This window comes from Astatotilapia calliptera, chromosome 8 (genome assembly GCF_964374335.1).
Source record: "Astatotilapia calliptera chromosome 8, fAstCal68.1, whole genome shotgun sequence".
NCBI classification, from domain to species: Eukaryota; Metazoa; Chordata; class Actinopteri; order Cichliformes; family Cichlidae; genus Astatotilapia; species Astatotilapia calliptera.
This window is the reverse complement of record NC_137429.1, coordinates 22,907,557-22,914,577: the sequence shown is the minus strand read 5'-3', so window position 1 is coordinate 22,914,577 and position 7,021 is coordinate 22,907,557. Positions and strand designations below refer to the sequence as shown.

Genomic DNA, 7,021 nt, shown 5'->3' with positions numbered 1-7,021 from the left:
CGAAAGTTCATGAGCCAATGTTTCTGGCATGAAAAAACAAGAAAAAGACAAACAGACAAAGTGTTAGGAAACAGACAAAGCAGATGATATTAAAGATAAACAGAGGGATGATTAACTCGTAACTTTGGAACTGCAAAATTAGTGTTTTAAACCATCTCAGATTACTCTAATACAAAAAAGTTACAATTACATTCACTTTAAATGCAACTAATGTGGTTCTGGTTGCAAACATAGTTTTAGATGAGTCTTATTAGGAGCGTTTTCCTTACATCAGACGGGTAAAGCTCTTCAGTCACTCTGCAGGTGCACGGGGATCATAAGCATCCTTGGTGGATAATGACAGCTATTCATCTTGGGCTGCTGTGGTGCAGCAGACAAGGTCTGATGTTGTCAGAGCTCAGAAGGTCACATCCTTCAATGAGAGACCGTCAGTAGGCGGTTAATTGGTCCCCCAACCAATTAGACAGCCTTCGCCTACTTTATGTCAAACCCAGTGATTCACCTTGACGACCAACCAGCAATCATCTAAAGATGAGTATGCATATGCAGCATAACATACGTAGCACACATTCTCCACACTTCAAGCGATGTTTGCATATGGTTTATTTCCTGAACAACTTGGCAGAGATTGACAACATTTTAAATGTTTGCTACATAAATATATGTTAAAGACAGAAACTGAATAAGAGTGGCATGTGAAGGGGCTCGATTATTTAGTCCAGCTCATCATGTAAGAATGCCCAAACTTGCAGCCTTGATATAGTTTGCATGGAGTTTGTCACAAATTAATTATCTTCAGTACAATGTAAACTTCTCCAGGGAACCCTTGTCCTTGACGTCCTATATCAGACAACAGCCGAGGACTGTAAGAAGGTGATATTTCTAAAACACCGTAACATGGCTCTAGACTAGCAGCAGCAGGGATAAAAATTCCAATGGATGTGAAAGTGCAAAAACTTTCATTCCTCTGCTTGAGGTTAACTTCAAAAATAAGATAATTCCAATGTTAAAATTCCCAAATAAACAAGACTGAATGTGTTGTTACAAAAATAAGAAAGAAACTATTTCCAGTTAATCGTATCAGCTTTTATCCAAAATATGGGATGACTAGTGTTAGGGAAAATATTCTAAAACACTTCTTCAGTAAAGACTCAGAGAAGAGAAACACACAGAACTTCTTGCTAGCAAGGGCAGCCTCCAGACTGAGACTCGCACTAAGAAACTGCCCCAATCTTTATTTATACTTCAGTAGGTGTGTGTGTGTGTGTGTGTGTGTGTGTGTGTGTGCGTGCGTGCGTGCGTGCGTGCGTGCGTGCGTGTGTGTGTGTGTGTGTGTGTGTCCTGCTGATCAAAGGGTCATGAGAGCACAAAAGGTACATCCTTGGTCAGGAAAGGGGGTAGTCTCCGATGAGTAGTCTTTTTAGCACCTGTAACCAGGAGCCAGTGTATAGCCAAGAAAACCAGTCACTTGTATCACTTACATAGTCCTGATTTTGGGCCTGCTGGATCTGTCTCCAAACATTCAGGGCGTCAGTCATATTTGATGAATGTGCGTCTTCTTTATGCAAATGCAGAATGTGTTGTTGAAGAGGACACAAAGTCCCCTTTCTCTGCTAGTATCATAGAGTAATTCTTCCCTGGGAGTTGGTCCAGGAACATATATAGTGTGGGGTATGTTGCCGTGCTGGGTAGATGGGAACAGACATAATAGTCTGTATTTGCCGATTCTGCTTTTGTTCTGTCGTGGATATAACGGTACCAGGCATTGTTCATCCACGGAGGAATGTGGTCTTGCGTCATATCCCTTAGGTGAGAGTTGTCGTGTGTCTATCTTCTCTGCCTTCCTCCTGGTTCAGCTGTTTCCGGCACCAGCTGGGGTCCTGTAAAAGTGAGCGTCGTAGTCAAGGTAACCAAGAGGGTCCACCTTGGTTGCACACAGGTCCGTCACGCCTCGCACTTGGTTGCCCTAGAGTTGATCAGAGGCTGGAGGTTGAAGTGCGAGCTTACCCTACGGGGGCTCAATCAGCACTCCCCCCTCACCACTGAAACAACCAAGTGTGAGATTTCTCTATTGTGCTGTCTTGAGGGTTCCGGGGTTTCTTGGGACCTTGACCTCTTTGCAGTGGCTCTGATAAATCCAGGAGGATCTCTCCGTTATTTTGCAGGCAGTTGAAAAGGTCAGAAGCACTTGAATTGGCCTCTATCAACCCCTTTGTGAAAAGGGTGCTGGGTCCAGTTATCTTACTGGCGTTATGATCCCAGCAGTCTTCAATGTGCCCGCGTATGCACAGTATAGTGACACAGCTTTAGGTGATGTTCATAGGTAACTGCTGTCATCACCACCATAGCTTCTGGTTCCTGTGCTTTCACAGAATCATGATGTCATCCTTAGACTCCCTCTGCGCTGTCGATGGAGCTTGGCACGCTCCCCTCATCCTTCAGGTGCCCATCTGCTGTCCACAATCTCCTCTGTTGGCCTCTGGAAAGCCCTTTTGGCACAGCTCTCATTCCAACGCAGTTTCATGGTCCTTGCTGTGGCTCCAAAGTCTGATCTCATGATGGGCCCCAACCAGCTTGACCTTTGACCTCAACCACTGCCTGGCTGTCGGCTATGCCTGGAATGGTTCACGCTTCTCACTGGGCGTCTGAAGATTTCTCAGGAGATTACTGCTGCACCTGTATTTCCTTGCTAAGAGGAAAAACTTCTATTTGGAGAGCATGTCAACAATCATCAAACCACATTCTTTAGTTCAGTGAACTTCACTTATAGGCCATCAAAGCCTCATCTGAACATGGATGCATCACTTGCATAGGTTTAATACCTGTAAATAAACTGTTAATCACACAAATCGCTGCAAAAACTATATAAAACAAAATTTAATGTTAATTCTAAAATTTAATGTTAATTCATTGTTTCATATTAATCCTGGATCCCCCATCTTGACACATGGACACTCCCATGAGTCAACTCATCAAAATCAGATTCCTGTCTTAAAGAAAAAGATTAGCTAGATCATATCCCAGGCAACATCAGGGCATCTCCTCCCCTGGAGCAGCACCACCCTGGACCTATAATCCTGCAATAAGAATGTTAGTGTGTTTTGCATAACACCTGGCTCTGCCAGGAGCCTGCATACACACCATCATGGCCTGGAAAACAAAATCTGGAAGTGAAATCAAACTTCACACCTATAAACAATTATATCATAAAAGTAATAAGCATTCAGCACTAGCAAGACAAGTGTCATGTGCAGGTTTTCTCAAATCAGTAAACTACAATTAATACCATAATTTGCCTCAGACATGGATCATCCCATGTACTCAGTCAACAGTAATGTAATCAGTGACTTCTCGTAAGCAAAGTCACTCCACTCATATATTATTTATGGGCTCAAGAGTGGCCAGCAAATGAGCCCATATTAACTATTCCATAACACCGCATCTCTTATTTGTTTGTCTCATGTCACTTGTCCGCTTCTGCTGAATCTTGTACATGCAGTCTCAAAAAACAAACATTAGCAACACACATTGTTTATCCTGGTGGGCAGGCGTTGGCCATCCACATTCCAGAGGTGCCATAAAAACACCATAAAGTTATCCAACCCTAGCTGTGGAAAGAATGTCATTCACATATAAACCCAGAAATCCTGTAGTAGGAAAACATTAACTAATCCTCTTATAAATCACATGATCAAACACATGAAAAACTGCAATGCTGTAGAAAAGAAATGCAAATGTTAGCGCTGCGCAGGCGTATACACTTTCTCACAGTAATGTCTGTGAGCAACACAAGTTAGTGAATGACACACACATAGTAAATTCACAGACAGAGAAAATGGCATTTAAAAGATTAAATCGTCATGCAACCTCGAATGTTGCTGTCATCTTTCTGCTCCTGTAACAAAAACACATAAAATCATCCACCCTTTTGTCCTGTCTAGGTGGAGGTTAACCTTGAGTCGTGGTCAAGTCCTGTCAGCTTTTACCAGTCAGTCAGTTTGTTTTTTATTTCCATTCATTCATTCATTCATTCATTCATTCTTTGCTGATAGTGGAACCTGTCGTCGCATTTAGTTTCCACTTCCAGCAAAATGACGTCATTTCAAAAAAAAAAAAAAGAACTTTAGATCGGATTACATCGCTGAATCCCTTTTAGGCCGGGACTTTCATTTAATATTGTCCCAAATAAGTAGCTTTCTCCAGAGCCCATTTTAATGTGGAGAAAACTCACTTGTAACGGCTTTCCCAACAGGTCGTATAGCACTTTCAATTCCCAACGTGCAGATCTGCTTAAAGAAAAGAAATAGACAAACAAAATCAGTGCCTGTTCAAAAATGAAAAATGAAAAATAACAGAGATTATCAAACCAAACTTTCAGTGCACTGTAAAAGTATCAAAATAAAAAGGCCTTGTTAAGTCATGACACAAACTCCTCATCAACTTCACAACAGGAGAAGAATCATCAGCTAGATTCACTCCAAACCAACCATCAGCTGCACAACTCACAACATAACCCTAATGTCTTCTTTAACTTATGAGTTTAATCACCAGGTCTGTGCTCTTCACTCATTTAGGCCACAGATCTATTTTATTCAATTTTCCTTTTTCCCTTCATCATAAAACATGTGACATGCTGTCATGCACTTCACAAAAGAAGTTTGTTCTGACGTATTCAGAGTTGTGTATCTAGATACAGAATTCACTCGCACATCAAAACAGGAAACTCAGTGTTTTAGAGTCTCCTCTCAACACACAACAAACATCCCATTCACTCGTGCTAGAATTCAGTCACCTTTCATTAATCTAAAACCGATCAACTAATTTGCATATCAGCTATTAACCCACTAGGATGACAGGACGACAGAAATGCATGTTCAAAATGTTATCACTAAAAGAGAATTTCCCTCATACAGTAAATTACTTGCTGCATCAATCAAGCAGGAAGCTTGTCCCAATTTACTATATTAACAACTAAATTTATTGTCTGATCACTGGTTGGTCAAACCAGGATCTTTTTCCCCACAAAAGTTTAAATTGTTGTCCTGCAACCTAGAGAGTCAATTTTTTGCATTGGATAAATTCAGTATTTGATAACAAGTGTCTGCTAAATTGACACTATTTTAACACTGATGAAAGATAACAAGCTAATTTTCATTACATGGGTGTTTGTGTTATTAGGCAGGTTTAATGCATGTCTGTGGAGCTGCATATCCAGCAGAGCATGTTCTTAAAGCTGCCTTTCCTACACACTTCTCTACTATTATTTAATCATTTCTTAACTAATGTGCTGTGAGTCCACTGGTCTTTGCATCACACGGGGTGACTTGGACAAGATGATAAACAGACTCACGCTTAAGATGTTGTCTAATCTTCATAAGCTCTCTTGTGTTTGGAAGTGTTAGTAGGGTTAATGCATGTTCTGCTTGTGTGTGTGATTTTGTATGTTTCTATTTTCGCAATGTTTCAGACCCCTTCACAATTTTCCAACTTAAGCAGTCAGTTTTCTTTTCCCAGGTGTTTTTACCCCAAATTTTAATTTCCCACATTAAATAACAAAATTTGTGTTCTCACCACTCTCACTCTATTGTCCTCTCCCACTTCAATAGTCCAATAGCAGGCAGTTTCTCCTTCAGCTTTGTCCTGTGCCTCCTCTGATGCGGTTGACTTTGTGCTAGTGGCTGAAGTGCTGCTGCTGCCTTCTTGGGCGACTTCTTAGCAGCTGCTGCCGGTTTCTTGGCTTTGGCCGCGGTGGGCTTCTTGGCTTTGCTCTCAGTAACCTTGTTCATCTTAAAGGATCCGGAGGCCCCGGTGCCCTTGGTCTGCACCAGAGTGCCCTTCGCCACCAGGCTCTTGATGGCAGTCTTGACACGGGCCTTGTTCTTGTCCACATCGTAGCCTCCGGCAGCCAGAGCCTGCTTGAGAGCGGCCACGGACAGGCCGTTGCGCTCCTTGGAAGCGGCCACGGCTTTCACAATCAGCTCGCCCACGCTGAGGCCGACCTTCTTGGGCTTGGAAGTCATCGTCTTCTTCTTCTTGGCCTGAACCTCTGCACAGGGCGCAGGGCGTGTTTATGATGGAGCCTTTCCCACCACAGCGCTGGCACGTTGAACGCATCATGAAGGGTCCATTTCTTTCATGTCGCTAGCCAGCATGCTAGCCGCATGTGGCTTGCCCGAGTCACTCAGTCCTTTCTGAGCATTTCAACATGCTGCCACCGCCATCTTGCTCGCCCCTCCGTGGAATTCATCCAATCAGACAGGAAGATGGGTTTGCTTTCTTCTGCTGCTGCTGTTTATCCACATTGCTGCTGCTTTGCTGGGACTTTTTGTGCTCAAGACTTGCTGCTGTCTCTTTATCATGTTATTGCTTCGGAGCTGCATTCCTTATCTTCAGGGAGGAGTGAGCTCGCTTGTGAGGTTGAGAAACACATGGCACTGTAAATAAGTCAGCCAGAAACTTGGCCTGCATGTTTCCAATGATGTTAAACTATGACTTTCTTCCGACCGCTGCATGTGAAAAATTGATTCAGGTCTGCTTTTCACCTGAAAGTGACAAACTAAGACATGTTCATTATTATCATCACTGCTTAATCAACACACATCTCTCTCTCTCTCTCTGTGTTTTTGTGAACAGTCCTTTCTTAAAAGCAGAAAATAAGATTGTAGTTGTTCTTGGCTGATCAACACAAAACCTTTTTCCTATAATTATTTTTCATCTACAATGTAAATTTTGTCTCTTTTTCACTCTTTTTTTTAATATATATATATATATATATTTTAAAATAGCTGGTGACCTGCAGAATCACCGCTCTCACAATCAAAGGCAATCACTCTTACACAGCGCACACAAACACTGTGACGTCAAACACATTCACACTCACTTTGTCATCTGCATAAATAAATCACATGGCTGATAATATGTGCCATGGTGATCCATAAATATGATCACCAGTTTATTTAACTATTTTTCAACCCAACAAAACAAATAAACAAAAACATAATGCTGATGTTATGAACACTCT

At 42.0% G+C, this 7,021-nt stretch overlaps 1 pseudogene across 1 annotated transcript; it reads right to left on the bottom strand.

The window, feature by feature from the left end:
- Nucleotides 1–586: 586 nt before the first annotated feature.
- Nucleotides 587–6,704, bottom strand: LOC145430450 (histone H1 pseudogene; annotated as a pseudogene). The gene has a single exon (XR_013911024.1). The product of XR_013911024.1 is annotated as a histone H1 pseudogene (transcript).
- Nucleotides 6,705–7,021: the final 317 nt, after the last annotated feature.